Below are 17,918 nucleotides of genomic sequence, written 5' to 3'. Positions count from 1 at the left end.
TGCCTTTCCCTTCTCTCCAATATTTCACGATTTAGAAACTGACAACCTACCATTTATTATAGGATCTCATCCTGGTAGAGTTAAAATTATTAATTAGCATTCTTAGATTTCATCCTTCTGTTTTTCCTTTTCATTAAACCTTAATTCCCTCTGAAAGTGAAAGGGATTATATCAGAAATGAAATGCATAAGGGCCTTTCATTCCACCTCCCACCAAAATCTTTGAGGCTTCATATAATACACATCACCTATAATTAATTACCAGCCACATTCCAAAGAACTGCAAGACTAATTTTTGGCTTTCATAAACACAAATTTTTGCCTTTGTGGTTTTGAAATATGCTTACTACACTGTTATTAATTAAAAAGCTATGAGTATTGGTGTTTTCAGGCATGAATAAAAATAGCTTAACCTTGAAATTTATTTTAATTAGGGATTTTTTGGAGCCACTGTTGCAAATTTGGGTGGATTGTTTATAATAAAAACAAGTATCAACAACATAGTCATGCAGAACATAGAATAGGTGAAGTTTTTTAATTTGGGCTACAATACAGATTTTCAAGCAACTAAAAAGAGACAGAGACACAGACAGATAGATCATAATGCTATGAGAGCAACCTTACATTTTAGTTTATTAAAGCAAGATGTTGTTCTAAAACAAAATACATGGGATTTATGAGCCACAGTGAAATTACAAGGGCTTTCTTTAGTCATCTCATGCTAATTTTTCTTTATAAAGTCAGCCAAGTTGACTCTTCGGTATTCCATTTAAGTTGATGATCATCACTTTTACAGTATCATACCCTTTTCAGCAAGCTTTTCCATCAAGCATATTTTTATGTCCACTTTTCCTTCCTACCACATCAAGGGGTAAACATGACCCTTTTAAAAAAAATCACAGAACTAAAGCACTTTAAATTCTCAAAGAAATCAAAGGACTGACTGAACAGCTTTTCAAATTAAATTGCATGAGAGTCATCCTGCAATATATCAGTTCCTCACTTATTCTTCTCCGCTCAGCCATGATCCCACAATTACTTTTGCCTTATTTCAAGCCCTGTCCCCTTGAAAGACATTTTGTATGAAGAACAGCCAAATGCTAAGTGTCTCTGTAGCATTAATGAGGAAATAGATCTTGGACGGAGTCTTTTGAGGGGAAAGGTTTGTCCTTAGGTAAGGGCTGCCACTTCGTCACTTTCAATGATGCTAAGTGTGATGGGACTTATTACGGTCCACCGCGATCTGAAATGTGTTCATCTCAAACCAGTCATCTTTAACCTCTGTGGTTTGAATCTCACTGACAAAGAAGGCCAGGGACACTGTCCTTGCAAAGATTGCACGCCCAAGGTCAAGAATCGATCCAAAGTGGGTACTAATCACAACATCCTTCCGCAATAACAGGCTCTGTGGTTTCTTCTAAACTTGAGTAGAGTTTCCGTGTCCTAAGTGTTTTTGCTGCTAAAATGGACAGGTGGTCTCAAAGCTCCAAGCTATTCCTAAAGGTTGAGAAACCATATCACTAATTAATAACAGGCAATAATTTCCCTCTGTGGATGCCTTCATGGGAATTGCATGAATCATTCTTACACATGAGCCCAAGGTAGGTATTGTTGTGCCTTCCACAAAATAACAAACACTAACTTAGCCTCATACATGAGCTGTTAAATAATAACTCCCAAGTACCGTTTCCTTCAGAACTTTTTGACATGCATTTATTTTCACATTTCTAAATGTAATATAGAATGAAATTATTATATTCACATTACCAAAATAGAAAACATTGAACTCCCTAGTCTAAATGTTTACATTCTCCAGTTGGCATTTGCTTAACCTGGATTTTTCCATCTTTGTCACACAGTGAACAATCAATGCATTTAAATTTCATAAAATATTTATTCGGATCCTGTCAATAAATAAAATACAGAAATCTAGTGATTTCTTCTGGGAAATGGGACTGAGGTGAGGAGAGTAAGAACCTTTCACATTTAAGTTTCTAAGGTATTTTTTACAAGTAGTAATTAAGTTATTGGGCTAAAAATTGATTATTAAAAAGTAATACCTTGTTGACTATGTATGGTGGTGCATACCTCTAATCCCAGCACTCTGGGAACCCGAGAAAGGAGGATTGCAAGTTCAAGTCCAGCCTTGGCAATTTAGTGACTTAAGTAATACACTGTTTTCTAATATAGGGAAATCTTGTTTATTGAAACCCTCCTACTGAAAACCACCAGAAATACTAGTTCAAATATTACCTTCTCCAAAGCATCAAAGAATGAGAAGACTGTAAAGAACTAGATGGCCAACAGCTAGCTGAAAATAGGTACCAAGCCAGATGAGTAGGTAACTGAAGCAGACAGTTCACTAAACTTGACCTCTGCTCGTGGCTGCCTTACAGGTCTTGGGAGAAAGGTATCAAAGCCCAGGTCCTATGCAAGATGGGAAGATTGGATAAACCTTTCCATCATCTGCAGCTGAATGCAAGAAAATTTTCCTTGGCATTAAACAAAGAAGTGAGGGGGGGGGAAGGACTTGAGAAGTTGGAATCACAAACCAACTAATAGATTTGCAGCCCAAATTCATATCATCTGTGATCTCCAAAGCCTCAAGGCGTGGCTCTTCTTTAAGGGAACCCTGGACAGGTAGTTCCCCCGTGTACCTAGCAGAGGGCTACTCCTTCATCTTAGTCATTAAAGAACTTCCCATAAATAATTTCCCAAGTCAGAAGGTAATCAGCTCACAGTCAAACTAAGAGAGTAGAAAAAACACCTTGAAAAATAAACATTATAAAAAGAAATTCAAGAAATAAAAATTTAAATAATTAAAACTCAATGTTGTAAGTAGAACTTCTAATCCTAAGAAGAACATATGGACACTATCAGGTCCTTACACTCACTTCAACTCTAAAAAAAATAGGGCCAGTGATTTAGCTCAGTAGTGTGGCCATCTGCCTCAAAAGCGAAAGGTCCTATGTTCAATCCCTGGTACTGCAAAAAAAAAAAAAAAAAAAAGGCAAATTCATAGGTCTTTGTTGTTGTTGTTCTTGTTGTTGTTGTTGTTGTTTTGTTTTTCTTTTTTTGTACTGAGGATTGAACTCAGGACCTTGCACAAGAGGCAGCAAAACCAATGAGCTAAACCCCTGGCCCTCACAGGTCTTATTTTTAAAGACATTAAAGCACCATAGAGCACCACAGAACAAGCATGGACTAGAAGAATTACAATTCCAAAAGGGAAAAGGCCCATCCGTGGTGAGATGAGATCACTGGGGATACAGTATTTGCCAACTCTAGGCACAGATAGAGGATCTAGCTTGGCACAGGCAGAGGGATTCTTAAAGTAAGAAAGAAACCAACAAAATACTTAATGCTGGTGAAAATGGCATGACACAGATTTCTAGAGAACTATGGCCAGGTTTCCCTATGTGTGGTTTGCTGAGATGTGGGGCAGTAGGAGAGCTCTGGAGCTGAATGAGAAAAGCAAAGTGAAATCTGGTCTACTGGTACTTAGAACTGAAGGTGCCCGTATAGGCAGGGGCCTAAACAAACACAGTTCTCCCCTCCCTAGACCTTAGATAAAGGTTCAACATCTGAATGGGTAAAGCAAAAGCATAAGCTCAAAATCTTCAGAAGCAGAACTTTTGCAGGCTGAGGAGACAGAGAAAGAAAGCTCATAATCAAAAGCCTTGGAGTAGCCAGGCCCAAGAAGAATCTGGGCTGGGAAATTAGGTGAAATCTCCATTGATCTTGCATGCTTTGGAAACAAGAGTCCTGATAGGTGGAGGGAACACATCTGGAACTCAAGGTATTTGCCAGTTTTGGAAGTGGAAAGCACTGGGATGCTGAAGACCTACACTGAAGACTCTGAGGGGTAGTAGGAAAGATGGATATAATCAAAACATAGGTGGTAAAACCCATTATTTTGTAAAATCAATAGGCACTAATAATGAAAAGAAAAAAGACTTTGAAGGGAAAAATGGAATCTCTGTAACATTAAAAGGCTAGGAAGGCAAAGACTTGGAAAACTTATAATCAAAAGTTACAATCAAGGAGCAAGGACAAAACAGAGATAGACCAAGTCTAACCAAAACTGCAGGGTAGCAATGACCCACATCAACTTCCTCAGTGACTATAGACATCAGCAGCCTCTTCTGGAGAAAATAATATCATGAGCCCATGTGTTCTTTTGAATAAAAGACTTGGCAGATCATCAAAACTTACACAATGAGCACAATGACTGATTGATAACCAAGAAAAAGGGGACACATCTATGCTGCAGGGGCAGAAGCACATCTTAAAATAAATATTTTTAAATATGGAAATAGGAAAAGATGGAAAATAGATGAAAATGGAGAATTTTAATAGAGCTATGAAATCTACGAAAACATTTTAGAACTGAAAAATACAGTATCTGAAAGTTAGAGTACACTGGATAGATTTACCTGTCCATGAGACACAGAAGAATACAAAATTAATTAACTGAAAGACAAGTCAATAGAAAATGTTTAAAATAAGGCACAAGTGGGAACAAAGAAGAAAATAAAAGAATGATGTGTAGGAGACATATAAGACACAGTGAAATAGTCTAAGCCACATGTATTGCCAGGAGAAAAAGGGGGAAAGAAGGGAATAAAGTAGTATTTGAAATTCAACGACTAAGAGTTTTCCAAAACTAATGAGGGACATTACACTATGGTTAGGATAACAGCTAAAAGAATTACACAAAGTAAATGTAAATAAATTCATAAAGGAGATAGAATTATTGGAGATCCAAGAAGCTACAAGAATTCCAATCAGGGTGCATTTAGTCACATAGTAAAGCTGCTGAAAACCAAAGGAAAAGAGCAAATCCTAAAATCAGCCACAGAAAAATACATTCCTTTTTATAAGATTGATGAATGACTTGCATATAAACTATGAAAGCCTAAAACTTCTGCAAGGGGAAAACATCTACCTAAATTTCTCTAGCTAGTGAAAATATCCTTCCAAAATGAAGGCAAAATAAAGTGTTTCTCAAATAAAAGCTGAAAGAATTTGTTGCCAGCAGACCCGCACAACAAAAAATGTGGAAGGAGATCTTTAAGCTTTAAACAATGACCATATCCTGAACCACAGAACAAATACAAAGCTTAAAAGAACAGAAATCATATAGGATATCTTTGCTGACCATAATATAATTAAACTAGACATCAAAAACGGAAGATGTCTGGAAAACCCCTAATGTTTGGAATTTAAAAGCACACTATTAATAATTCACTAGGAAAGGAGGAAGTGAAAGGAGAAATCAGAAAATATATATATTGGAGGAATATAAAAATACAATGTAGTGAAATGTATAGGATACAGCTACAGCAGTGCATATAGGGAAAACATCACAATGTTTATATAAAGAGATAATAGCTTCATATTTTCCATATTTAGTGGAGGGCAATACATAAGTTATACAAAAATAAATATAAATAACCAACCAAACACATCACAGTGAGACTGTAAAACATCAAAGACCAAGAAAAGCCCTTAAAGAAGAGAGAACAGGGTGTGGCCAGAAGAAAATATTTTCATAGTAGCAACAGTTAGATGACTGACTTGCTAAAGTAGAAAAGACAAAGAAATTGTTAGTGTGCTGGTAATCTCAATATTAAACCAGTAAATATATTGTTCTGGAAAGAAGGAAAAATAATTTTCAGAGAGAGACAGAGACTGCAATTAGCATACTTTCACTAAAGGAGTTCCAAGGTGCATTTTATATAGAAGAAATGTGATTCCAGATGGAAAGAGTGAGATACAAAAATGAATGAATGAAGGGCATGGAAAACAGTAAATATATATGATTAGGGCGAGACCAACATTGACTGTATTAATCAGTGAATACCATCTTACTTTAATTGGTAAAAATTAAAATTATAATTCAAGAAATATGGACATTGATTTGGGAACATCTGACTTATGATAGTAATAACAAAAGGCATTAGAGAAAGTATGGACACTGCCATAAAAAAGTGCGGAACAATTGAGCACCTAATGTAAATAATTGAGATTCCCTCACTACTCTCTACCACATATTAAAATTAAAAGTTTAAAAGCTATTAAAACAAATAAAATACATTAACAAAGTTTCAACACACAAGGTTAATGTACAAAAATCAACTGCATTTCTATATACTAGCAATGAGCAACTAGAAACTGAAAATCTAAAAACAGCATCATAAGCAATAGCATTAGCATAAATCAGATATAAGCTAATAAAATACATCCAACAGTAGTATGCCATAAACTATAAGACATTATTGAGAGAAATTAAACAGCCATAAATAAAAGGAAATATACTGTGTAGGAAGAGGCAATACTGCTAAGATTTCAATTCTCCCCAACCTACTGATCAATGAAATCCAATGAAAGTCCCAGCAAGATTTTTTCTGGGCACCAACAACTTAACTCTAAAATTTATATGAAAAGGTAAAAGAATCAGAATAGATAAATCAATTTTGAAAAATAAGAACAAAGTAGGTCTCAAACTACCTGAATTCAAAACTCACTGTAAATATATTGCTAAGATTTCAATTCTCCCCAACCTACTGATCAATGAAATCCAATGAAAGTCCCAGCAAGATTTTTTCTGGGCACCAACAACTTAACTCTAAAATTTATATGAAAAGGTAAAAGAATCAGAATAGATAAATCAATTTTGAAAAATAAGAACAAAGTAGGTCTCAAACTACCTGAATTCAAAACTCACTGTAAATATATATATAGTGATGGTCTTACAACTCAATATGAACCCATCTGAACAACCAAATAAAATATAGGCAAAAGATATGAACAGAAACTTCACAAAATAAATTCAATAAATTTATTCACCAAAGATATACTAACAAGCATATGTTGTTCAGTGTCATTAATCACTAGGGAAATGCAAATTAAAATGTGCATTTTAAGGTGATATCACTGTACATCCTGAATAATAGCTAAAATTAACAAAATTGTCACCTACTGGCAAGGTTATAGAACAAGTGAAACTTCGTACTGTGTATGTGGAAACTACAAAAGGTACAATTACTTTGGAAATCAGTCTGGCAGTTTCTTGTAAAATTAAACATACATTTTACCATGTAATTTAGCCATCCTACTCACAGTTATTAATCAAAACATTAATAAAACACAAAGTCCTGCATATGAATGTAGCAGATTTATTTATTTATCACCAGCAAATTCGTCACTTGAAGCAGCCCAATTGTTTATCATCTTGTGGTTCATCTATTCAGTGGAATAGTATTTGGCAATAAAAAAGAAATACACTATTGTTACATATAGCCACAAGATTAAGTATCAGAAGTAATTTGCTAAACAAAACATGCCAGAAAAAAAGTTTTACGTATTTTATGATTCCATTTATTCTAGAAAGGATAGAATCAGAAGTCAGATCATTTGTTGCCAGGGGCTGGAGGTAGGGAAAGAGGACAGACAACAACCAGGTTACAAAGGACTTTTTGAGCTAGTGAAATCATTTTATAGTGATGGTTACTCAACTGTATATTTTCAAACCAACACATGGAACTATATAACTAAAAGTGGTGAATTTTACTGTATCTAAACCATGTCAGTAAACCTGCCTTTAAAAATTAGCTAAAACACAAAGAGAAAATATTAACATTAATTATACCTCAACATAACATATGAAGTATCAATGGCCTGCATATATACAGTATCCCTACAAAAAAGGCAGCCAAGTTTAAAATTGGGTAAAGATAAAGGTTACTCACATAACAGTAATTATCAGCAGTCAACAATTGTTATGGCTTGTATCTAGATGTCCCCTCAAAGCCTCATGCAGTCACATGTGGGGAGTTCTGAAGGTGGCTGGATTAGGGTGTGTGAATGTGGATTAAAGGCATGATACTAGAATTAAGGGTGTGGATAATAGAAGCTCTACCCTAGGTGTGAGTGGCACCAATCAATAGGTTTATAGCCTGGTTGGAATATAAAGGGAGAGAAAGAAGGCAGGCCTGCTGCTGCTACTTGCTGCTCAACTGCCTTCCTGCCTGCTGTGCCATGAACTGTTCCCCTTTGTGATGTCCCTCTGCTGTACCATCTTGCCTTAGAGCCATGTGATAGTGGAGGTTTACACACTGTGAGTTGAAATAAATCTTTCCTTCTTTAACTTGTAGCTGTTGAGTATTTTATTCCAGCAACAAGAAAAGTAACTAAGACAACAATCATAAAGTGCTTAACCTAACTAATAATCAAGGAAATATGCACTGTATCAAAGTGATAACTATTATTTTCCCATCAGAAACGCATTTTAAAAAGTGAGAGTATCAAGTGTTAGTGAGTTTCCAGGGCAAGTACAATCTCTACAATAAGACCCAATAGAGTTGCACAAATGGGAGGGTGAAATTTTAACACCATTCATACTGAGCTAAGTCAAAAGACAGAAAAACAACCTTTTAAATAGTTGGGTGATTATCGTTGCTGTTCCAATCAGGGGGCTTTGTGGTAGAATGAGGTGAGGTGATTCTGAATACATTGTTGAGTTCAATGCTGAAACAACTATGCAGATTGGAGAAAAGCACACGAGTCAGGCATAAATGATGCAAGCAGAGTATTGTGTCCATATAGCTACACAAGTGGTGACAACCTCAACATTCCCAAGGAAGAATGATGAATGAGGGCCACAGAAAATTTAGAAGAACAAAGACACAATGGAACTAATCAATATATCTTTCTACTAAGTTGTGGAGACAAAAAAGTCTATAAATTAGAATGTATGAAATTTTCTTAAGTATTCTCACAATTAAAGCTTTCCAGTTGCTCGGTTTCTAAATTGAATTGCTGCCGGTTTATCCTCCTGGATATTTTTTTACTGTGTTCAACTTCGACCTTAGTTAAGCTGTTATTTCTAAACCTAACACAGAGTGAAACATTAATCATGGCATAAATTTATCAAAGAGGCAGGTCTTGTCTTTGCAATTGTTTTAAGGAGTCAGGGAGCATGGGAAAGAATGGTCAGATGAAATACTCAGTGGCTGAGTGCTCCAAAACGAAAAGGACAAGCCTCAAAAGAGAGAGGGAGCAAGAAACCTCAGATAAGCAGGCGAGCCCACCTGGAGGACAGCACCCTGCAGCGTCCGACTGAGTCTGCAGGCTGCAGAGGACCACCCCCTGGCCCCCGACCACGAGACGTTTTCTTAGCCCAAAGCAAGCAACTAGAAAGGCGGCTGGTCCTCATTACAGCCACTTCAAAGGCCAGCGAGGAGACCACACAAATGAAGTACATCTGAGGCTGTGTTGATCACTCCTCACCATCCTCTCCTGGTGAGAAAGGACGAAAAACGACTTCCCGGAGCCCTTAGGGGTCATTCAAAGTTACGAGAGAGACAATTCCCAGGCTTGCTGTCCTGGCAGGACCCCGGTCCCTTGCTACCTGCCTGGCTGGAGAATCCCAAGAACGGAAATCAGTGGGAGGCCTAGTAACTTTAACAGGGGTGAGGAGAAGGGACCAAGGGAACCGCGGAGAAGGCGAACTGACAACCCTGGCACACCCTTTGACTCCCGCAGCCTGACCCCAGGGTCACTGCGAAGACCTCTGACCCCGGATCCCACGTCAATTCCACACCGAGTTCCCTGCCGAGGACCCCGCGTCCGACTCAAGCGCCACTGCCAAGGGGCTCCCTACCCTGCTCCAAGCCGCCAGCTTTCTCTCTATGCCGGCCGAGTCCCGGGCTGTTGCCGTCCGTTGCCACAGCAACCGCGGAGTGGCGCACGGGCTAGTAAAACGAGCAACGATTGGACAGTGTGAGCGTCCTTAGCAACCTCCAAGCAAGCCTCACACAGTGAAGGAATTTGCTTTCCAGGGATCCATGGGATAACCTCTCTTCCCAAAACCATAGGCACTTCTTCTAGTTCTTTAAAGGACCTTCGTGCATTATCTTTTTGAACACTTACCTCTTCGTTTAGTGTGGGGAATCCCCATTTCCACAGGAATTTTCAACGCAGTCCTTTCACTTCTCCTGGAGGTCCACAAATCTCCCCCCACCAAGTTATATGCAAAAGTTTGTGTCCATTTACCCTGTAAAATTCTCAAAGGAATTGAAAATAAAACTCAGGTTGCCAGGTGCCTGAGACAGTCCAAGAGAATAGCTTCCATACACATTAACCCAATGTTTCTTCTCAGAAAGCCAAATCATGTCTTAAGTAGGATATCTTCCAAAAGACTTTAACTCTTGACCTTCATTCATCCATCCATTTAATAAATTAATGTTGATCACAATTATGAGTCATATATATGTTATAAAGTTACTTTTCTAGGCACTGAAAGATTGCAACTTTCAGAGACAGTTTCTCATGTCATTGAGCTTTACTTCTGATGTGGGACACAAGAGATGCACACATAAGGTCATGGATTGTAATAATAAAAACTGGTCCTATGATGGAGCGTTGAGAGTGATGAGCCCTGGAGAGACAGACCGGTGAGGAATGGCCTTCTTGAAGAGAGAATATACAAGAAGACTCCAGGCAGCGGGTGAAGCAGGTGGAGGAGAATAGGCAAAGGAAACAGAAAGGTAAAGGCAGAAACGGGTTTGGGCTGTTTGAGAAAATGAAAGATGCATGTAGCTGCAATAGGGAGAGGACTGTGGTTAAAACATATATCCTGACCAAGTCGGATTTACTCCAGGGATGCAAGGGTGGTTCAACATACGTAAGTCAATAAATGTAATACATTATACTAACAAAGTCAAGGACAAAAACCATATGATCCTCTCAATAGATGCAGAAAAAGCATTTGACAAAACTCAACACCCATTCATGATAAAAACCCTGCAAAAAATTGGAATAGATGGTCTATACCTCAACTTAATGAAGACTATCTATGAAAAAACAACAGCCAACATCATATTAAATGGCCAGAAACTGAAAACCTTCACGTTAAAATCAGGAACAAGACAAGGATGACCACTATCACTACTCCTCTTTGATATAGTTCTGGAAACATTAGCCACAGCAATTAGAGAAGAGAAAGAAATTAAAGCAATAAAGATAGAAAAGGAAGAAGTTAAACTGTCATTATTTGCTGATGATATGATACTCTACATTGAAGACCAAAAAAACTCCACCAAAAGAATTCTAGACTTAATTGACAGAGTCCGTAGAGTAGCTGGATACAAGGTGAACACCCAAAAATCAATAGCCTTCTTGTACACAAATAACAGACTCACTGAGAAAGAAATTAGGGAAACAATTCCCTTCACAATAGCATCCAAAAAATGAAGTATCTAGGAATCAATCTAACAAAAGAAGCAAAAGATCTCTACACTGAAAACTATAGTACTCTAAAAAGAGAGATGGAAGAGGATATAAGAAAATGGAAAGATATCCCCTGCTCCTGGTAGGAAGAATCAACATAGTAAAAATGGCCATACTACCAAAACTGCTATACAGATTCAATGCAATGCCAATTGAAATTCCAACACTATGTTTCACAGAACTAGAAAGAAGAATCCAAAAATTCATTTGAAACCATAAGAGACCTAGAATAGCAAAAGCCATCCTAGGTAACAGACACATGGCAGCGAGTATAACAATTCCCAATTTGAAACTATACTACAAAGCCACTGTAATAAAAACAACATGGTACTGGCAAAGAAACAGACCTGAGGATCAGTGGAACACAATGGAAGACACAAAAACAAATCCAGATGTATTCAGCTACCTCATCTTTGACAAAGGAGCTGACGACCATCATCAGTGGAGGAAAGATAGCCTCTTTAATAAATGGTGTTGGAAAAACTGGATATCAACTTGCCACAGATTAAAACTGGACCCCTATATTTCACCATGCACTAAATTAAAATCTAAGTGGATTCAAGATCTAAATATTAAAACAGAAATATTAAACTTGCTGGAAGGTAAGTTAGGCAGAACTCTGGAAGACACTGGCACAGGAAAAGACTTTATGAACAAATCCTCAGTAGCATGGGAACTAGCAGGAAGAATCAACAAGTGGGATCTCTCTTATTAAAAAGCTTCTGTACTTCAAAAGAAACCATCAGCAGAACTGAGAGACAACCTACAATGTGGGAAAAATTTTTTACCAGTTGCTCCTCAGACAAAGGACTATTATCTAGAATATATAAAGAACTCAAAACAATCAGCCCCCCAAATATAAAGACCTGCTTCAAAAATGGGCATCCGAAATGAACAGGCATTTCTCAGACAAAGAAGTAAAAGCAGCAAGTAAATATATGAAAAAATGCTCCACATCACTGGTCATTCGAGAGATGCAGATGATAACAACACTGAGATTTCACCTCACCCCACAAAGAATGGCTGCTATCAAGAAATCAAACAACAACAAATGTTGGTGGGGTTGTGGGGAGAAAGGAACCCTTCTCCATTGTTGGTGGGAGTGCAGACTGGTGCAACCACTATGGAAATCAATATGGAGATACCTCAAAGAGCTTGGACTGGAGGTTCCATTTGACCCAGCCATTCCTCTGCTGGGTATCTTTCCAAAAGAATTAAAAAATCATATCACAGTGATGTATGCGCACCCATATTTATAGCAGCACAGTTTGTAATAGCTAAAACTTGGAAACAGCCCATTTGCCCCTCAGTTGGAAACTGGATAAAGAAGATGTGGTTTTTCTATAAAATGGAATACTACTCAGCCATAAAGAACGAGAAAATAGATTCATTCATGGGAAAATGGATACATATTGAAGATATACTCCCAAGTGAAATAAATAAGTCACACATGTGTAAATACTGAACAGTTTCTCTAGTGTGAATAAACTGCAATAATACATAAGATCCTAATAAGATTACTGACATTGTGAAATGGGAAGAAAGGGGCTAGAGGTGTAGGGAAGGTAGGATGGGTAGCGGGAAGGGTAATAAGGGAAAAGAAAAAAAATGTGTGATAATGAAAAGAAGGAAATAAAGTGTTTGTAGGTGAGGAGGGGAGAAGAGGGTGAAGGGAGGGCAAGGACAAGGGGAAAAAATGAGAACCAAGACCTGTCATGTAGAGGTACAAGATCCCAACAATGAATGTAACTGTACTGTATCCCTAAAATGTACCAATAAACTCAATTAAAGCTGAAAAAAAAAAACCCACCATCAGCCAAGTGTGGTGGTGCATGCCTATCATGCCCGCACTTGGGAGGCTGAGGTAAGAGGATTGCCATGAGTTCAAGGCTAGTCTGGGCTACATAGTGAATTGTAGGTGAGCCTGATTTACATATCAAGACCCTGTTTCCAAAACAAACAAAAAACAAGATATAATCAGATGGTCCTTCTTTACAGAACTGGCTCCTTCTCCTCCATGCTCCCCCATCATACCCATCATGTCACCTTCTTTATTTCTGCCATAGTCCTCTTTACTTTTTATTATCTGTGACCTCCACAAGAAGACACTACGTTATTTTATCCTAATACCTACAAAAGTAACTGAGTCTGGGTGGACACTAAATATTTGTGAGCAGCATGAATCACCACATCACAATACCAGGAACTGTGCAAGCTTTTAAGAATACAGTGGTGAACAAGACAAAGACATCACCTCTTTCAGGAAGCTTAAATGCTTGAGGAATAAATGAATTACAAACTATGTGGGCAAACTAATTGTGTGCAGAATTTAATCATTTAGGCTACAAGTGCTGTGGGAAGCCATTAGATGATTCCCTTGAGAATTTCTTTATTATTTCAATTGCATTTCAGTTCAATTAAACATTTAATACCTACTGTATGCCAAGCACTTTTGTATATAGCAATGAACAAGACAGACACCAACTTTGCCCATGGAAATCACAGACTATTGCTGAATGGGCTACATTACCAGTTGTCATTACATTACCATTTATTGGTGGTCAATGAGTTCTTGATATGTGGCTGGTCCTAAGTGGAATGTGGAGTAAGCATAAACTATATTTCTAAGACACTGGCATAGGAAAAGACTTTATGAACAAATCCTCAGTAGCATGGGAACTAGCACAAAGAATCAACAACTGGGAACTCACCTTTTTAAAAAGCTTCTGCACTACAAGAGAAACAACCAAAAGAGCTAAGGGACAACCTACAATGTAGGAAAAACTTTTACTACCCGTTCCTCAGACAAAGGTCTACTATCTAGAATATATAAAGAACTCAATAAAAAATCAGGCCCCCCAAATATAAAGACCCGATTCAAAAATGGGCATCTGAAATGAACAGACATTTCTCAAACAAGTAAAAGCAGCAAATAACCATATGAAAAAATGTTCAACATCACTGGTCATTCGAGAAATGCAAATGAAAACATCACTGAGATTCCACCTGACCCCAGAAAGAATGGCTGCTATCAAGAAATCAACCAATAACAAATGCTGGTGGGTTGTGGGGAGAAAGGAACCCTTCTCCATTGTTGGTGGGAGTGCAGACTGGTGCCACCACTGTGGGAATCAATATGGAGATACCTTAAACACTAGGATTAGAGGTCCTATTTGACCCAGCTATTCCCCTGCTGGGTATCTTCCCAAAAGAATTAAAAGAATCACACCACAGTGATATATGTGCACCCATGTTTATAGTGGCCCAGTTTGTAATAGCTAAAACTTGGAAACAGCCCAATTGCCTATCAACTAGAGACTGGATAAAGAAGATGTGGGTTTTTTCTTTTTATAAAATGGAGTGCCACTTAGCCATAAAGAATAAGAAACTAGAGACATTTATAGCTAAGTGGATGAACATTGAGGTCATACTCTTGAGTGATATTAATAGGACACATGTGTAAATACTGAATAATTTCTCTGGTGTGAAAAACTAAAAGCATAAATAAAGTTCAAATGGTATAATTGATAATGTGAAATAGGAAGAAAAGGTCTAAAGGAGTAGAGAAAGTGGGAAGGGTAGGGGAAAGGTAAGAGGGGAAAAGAAAAAAATGGAAACAAAGTCCTTGTAAACAGGGAAGGATGGAGGGGGTAAAGGGAGAGCAGAGGAATGGGGAAAAAATAAGAACCCAAATATGTCATAAAAAGATACCAGATCCCAATGATGAATGTAACTGTATTGTATTCCTAAAATGTACCAATAAAAAATATATTAAAAAACTACATTTCTAAGACTTAGAGCAAAACATGAATTTAAAAAAGCCTCTCATTACTAATTGTTAAGTATTATATTTCATACAGAAATTATGTTTCAGATATATTAGATTAAATAAGATCAATTTGTAAAAATACTTTCACCTGTTTTCTTCTTTTTAATTGGGCTTTTTTTTAAATTGGGCTTTTTAAAAAATGCTAAATTACATGTGTGGCTTGCCTTGTATTTCTATTGGACAGTGCTGGTCTATTGGGAGCTTAATGCTAGTTGAATAAACAAATGAAATCTTGCTAAACTTGTTAAATTAGTTATTTTGGCTGAAATAGCAAATTTCAAATATAGGAAGTACACCAAGAATTTCAAAGGCAACCAATTAGTCAACTTACATCTTCTTCACAGTGAACATATGAAAGAGTCCACAGTAGGTGATTAGGGAGGATTTCTTACAGGAGAGCTGTGACTCCTTCCTCCATACCCCCAGAAAGAGGCTTTATGGAAGCCATTGAGTGAGTTTTAAATGCAGCACCTACAGTTCAGAAGGCACAGGGCAGTCTGGTCTGAATCCTGCCTGGAAAAGCTAAAAGACAAGTAAAGAACCACAAGGCAGAACTGCTTGGTTAGGAAATCTCTCCCAGGATTTACCAGGTGAAAAAATGTATGAGTGTTCTGTGGAGCACAGATGGGGGCCACTCAAGACTGCTTGTGCAGGTCTATTTTAGGTCCTTTTCAAGAGAGAAATCTGAGGGACAGAGACCTTAGTAAAGGGAAGCTGAGTGCTGTGGTTTGATGTGTCCACTCCAAAATTCCTGTGTTGAAACTTTAGAACCCAAGGGGGGGGCTTTAAGATATGATTAGGTCAGAGGGCTCTTTCCTCTTCAAGGGACCAGGCACCCATTTAAAGGCTCATGAGGGATGGAATTAGCCCTTCTCACTCTTTCACCTTCTACCATGTAAGGATGCAGCATTCCTCCCTTTCAGAGGGGCTGTCTTGGAAGCAGACAGCTGGCCCTCCTAGAAAATGAACCTGCCAGCACCTTGATGTTAGACTTTCCAGCCTTCAGAATTTTAAGAAATAAATTTTTGTCCTTTATAATGATCCAGTCTCAGATGTTTTGTTATAGCAGCACAGGCTAATTATGCTAACTAACTGATTAGCCTAGTTAGACTATTTAGTGACAGACAATATTGTTAGGTTAGGTTCCTGGGAGCCAAGGAAAAGCGAAGAACGAGCCAAAAGCGAGACACACTTGATCCCATGTCTTAATGGAGGTACAGATTTCTAGTGAGGAAGATAAGTCCTCTAAAGGATAAGGGAAAGTGTTCCCCAAAAGGCTGTATTACTTAATCACAGAAGGATCAAACAAATAAGAACTTTCATACTATCTTTTCCTCTGCTGCCTCCTATGCCCCAATTATAGAAGGGGCAGAAAACAGTTCTCTAGCTTTGGGCACAGATGTAGAGACATCAACAAATCCAATGAAGACGACAGGAAAGAGAGAAGAAAGTGACTATGCTTCCATTCCCCATCTGTATGTAGGTTTCCTGCCTGCAGCAGACCCAAGCTAAGAGAGGAGGGAAGTTGCAACTTTGAATTAAGTGAAAAGCCTTGACCACCACCTTGGACAGAACATTTGAGTAACTGTATTGAGACTGTTTTGATAGCTAAGAGGGTTCAGAAGTCTTGCCATCTGACTAAGTTTGCCCATGAGAAGAGAAATAATTTCCCCACAGAGAAAATTTAAAGACAGACCAGAAGACAAAAGTCAAGTTGCTTTCTGAATGCCATCCACAACTTATGCTTATTTGACTTAAGTGTTACATAAGAAATAGGAGATAGCTGTGCATATGGACAGAAATGTGTTAATCTTGAAGTGTACAGAATAGGAGATGTATATTAGTTAAAGACTAAAGAGCATATTACTGGAGGGAGAGAAGTGGTTATCTGAAGTCTCACAGCCCCTCGGCCTCAGACAAAATAATTCCCCATCACCAGAAGCCTTGCTGAGACTGCTAAGAGCAGCAGTCAGTGACAATTGCTGCTGCTCCTCAGGGTCCATCAGCATCCACACAATGATGGGAGCCTGAATCCATTGACGTTCTTAGCACCAGATAGATGGGCCAGAGACAGGCAGGAAGTAAGTCTTCCCAGGTTAAAACAAACCCAACAAAAAGCCACTCCGCTGAAACTGGATATCTCCCTGAAGGCTAACTACAATACTAAAAAGCAGATCAACGTTGAGACTCATTTGTGTTCAATGAACATTTCCCCTAAAGAGACTAATGAGCCCGGACTGCACGACAACAGACCCAGCAAGGACCCAAAGACCCCGGAGGGGGTCTCTTCAGCTGCCTGCCTGCCTGAGACCACCCAGCGGGTGTGTGACCTCCTGGACTGCGTGACAACAGACCCAGTAAGGAAGGTAGCACCCACGACCTCCCCCCGCCCTGTTCTCAACCTCCTGATTGGGCCAATCCTTAGACCAACTCTGCAGAGGCATAGGTTCTCATGAAGGGTAGTTTTCTGAGCTCCCAACTTTGAACATCTTTAAAGAAAGGGCAGGGGAAACCTGTAATAGAACTGAGTGGAGTTCAACCCTGAGGGTAGGGAAACTCAAGTTAGGCCTTGTAGACTGTGTTCAGTCTCAGTCATGGGGAACTGCCATTGGCTAGCTGAGACCAGGGGATTTGGTTCTGCATATGGCTGTACATGTGGTATAATATGAGAACAGAGACAGTCTGAAAGAGGCCCTTCAAATTCTTTATTTTTCTCTCTCTCTCTTTTTTCTTTTCCTCATTCCATCCTAAAATTTCTTTCTTTTTTCTGTCCTCTCTCTCCAACTCAGTCTCTT

The 17,918-nt window shown here is 38.4% G+C and overlaps 1 protein-coding gene across 3 annotated transcripts in view; it reads right to left on the bottom strand.

Annotated features, from left to right (window-relative positions):
* Hydin (HYDIN axonemal central pair apparatus protein) overlaps positions 1-9,717 on the bottom strand; it is a 365,508-nt gene extending 355,791 nt beyond the window's left edge. For all 3 annotated transcript variants that reach the window (XM_010644447.3, XM_033757831.1, XM_010644448.2), the window contains exon 1: positions 9,667-9,717. The gene's annotated coding sequence lies outside the window, so the exon portion shown is untranslated. The remainder of the gene's footprint in view (positions 1-9,666) is intronic.
* Between the last annotated feature and the right edge of the window lie 8,201 nt (positions 9,718-17,918).

The sequence above is a fragment of the Fukomys damarensis genome, unplaced genomic scaffold (genome assembly GCF_012274545.1).
Source record: "Fukomys damarensis isolate Sample0158 unplaced genomic scaffold, DMR_v1.0_HiC HiC_scaffold_32, whole genome shotgun sequence".
NCBI classification, from domain to species: domain Eukaryota; kingdom Metazoa; phylum Chordata; class Mammalia; order Rodentia; family Bathyergidae; genus Fukomys; species Fukomys damarensis.
This window is presented reverse-complemented; position numbering and strand designations above follow the sequence as displayed.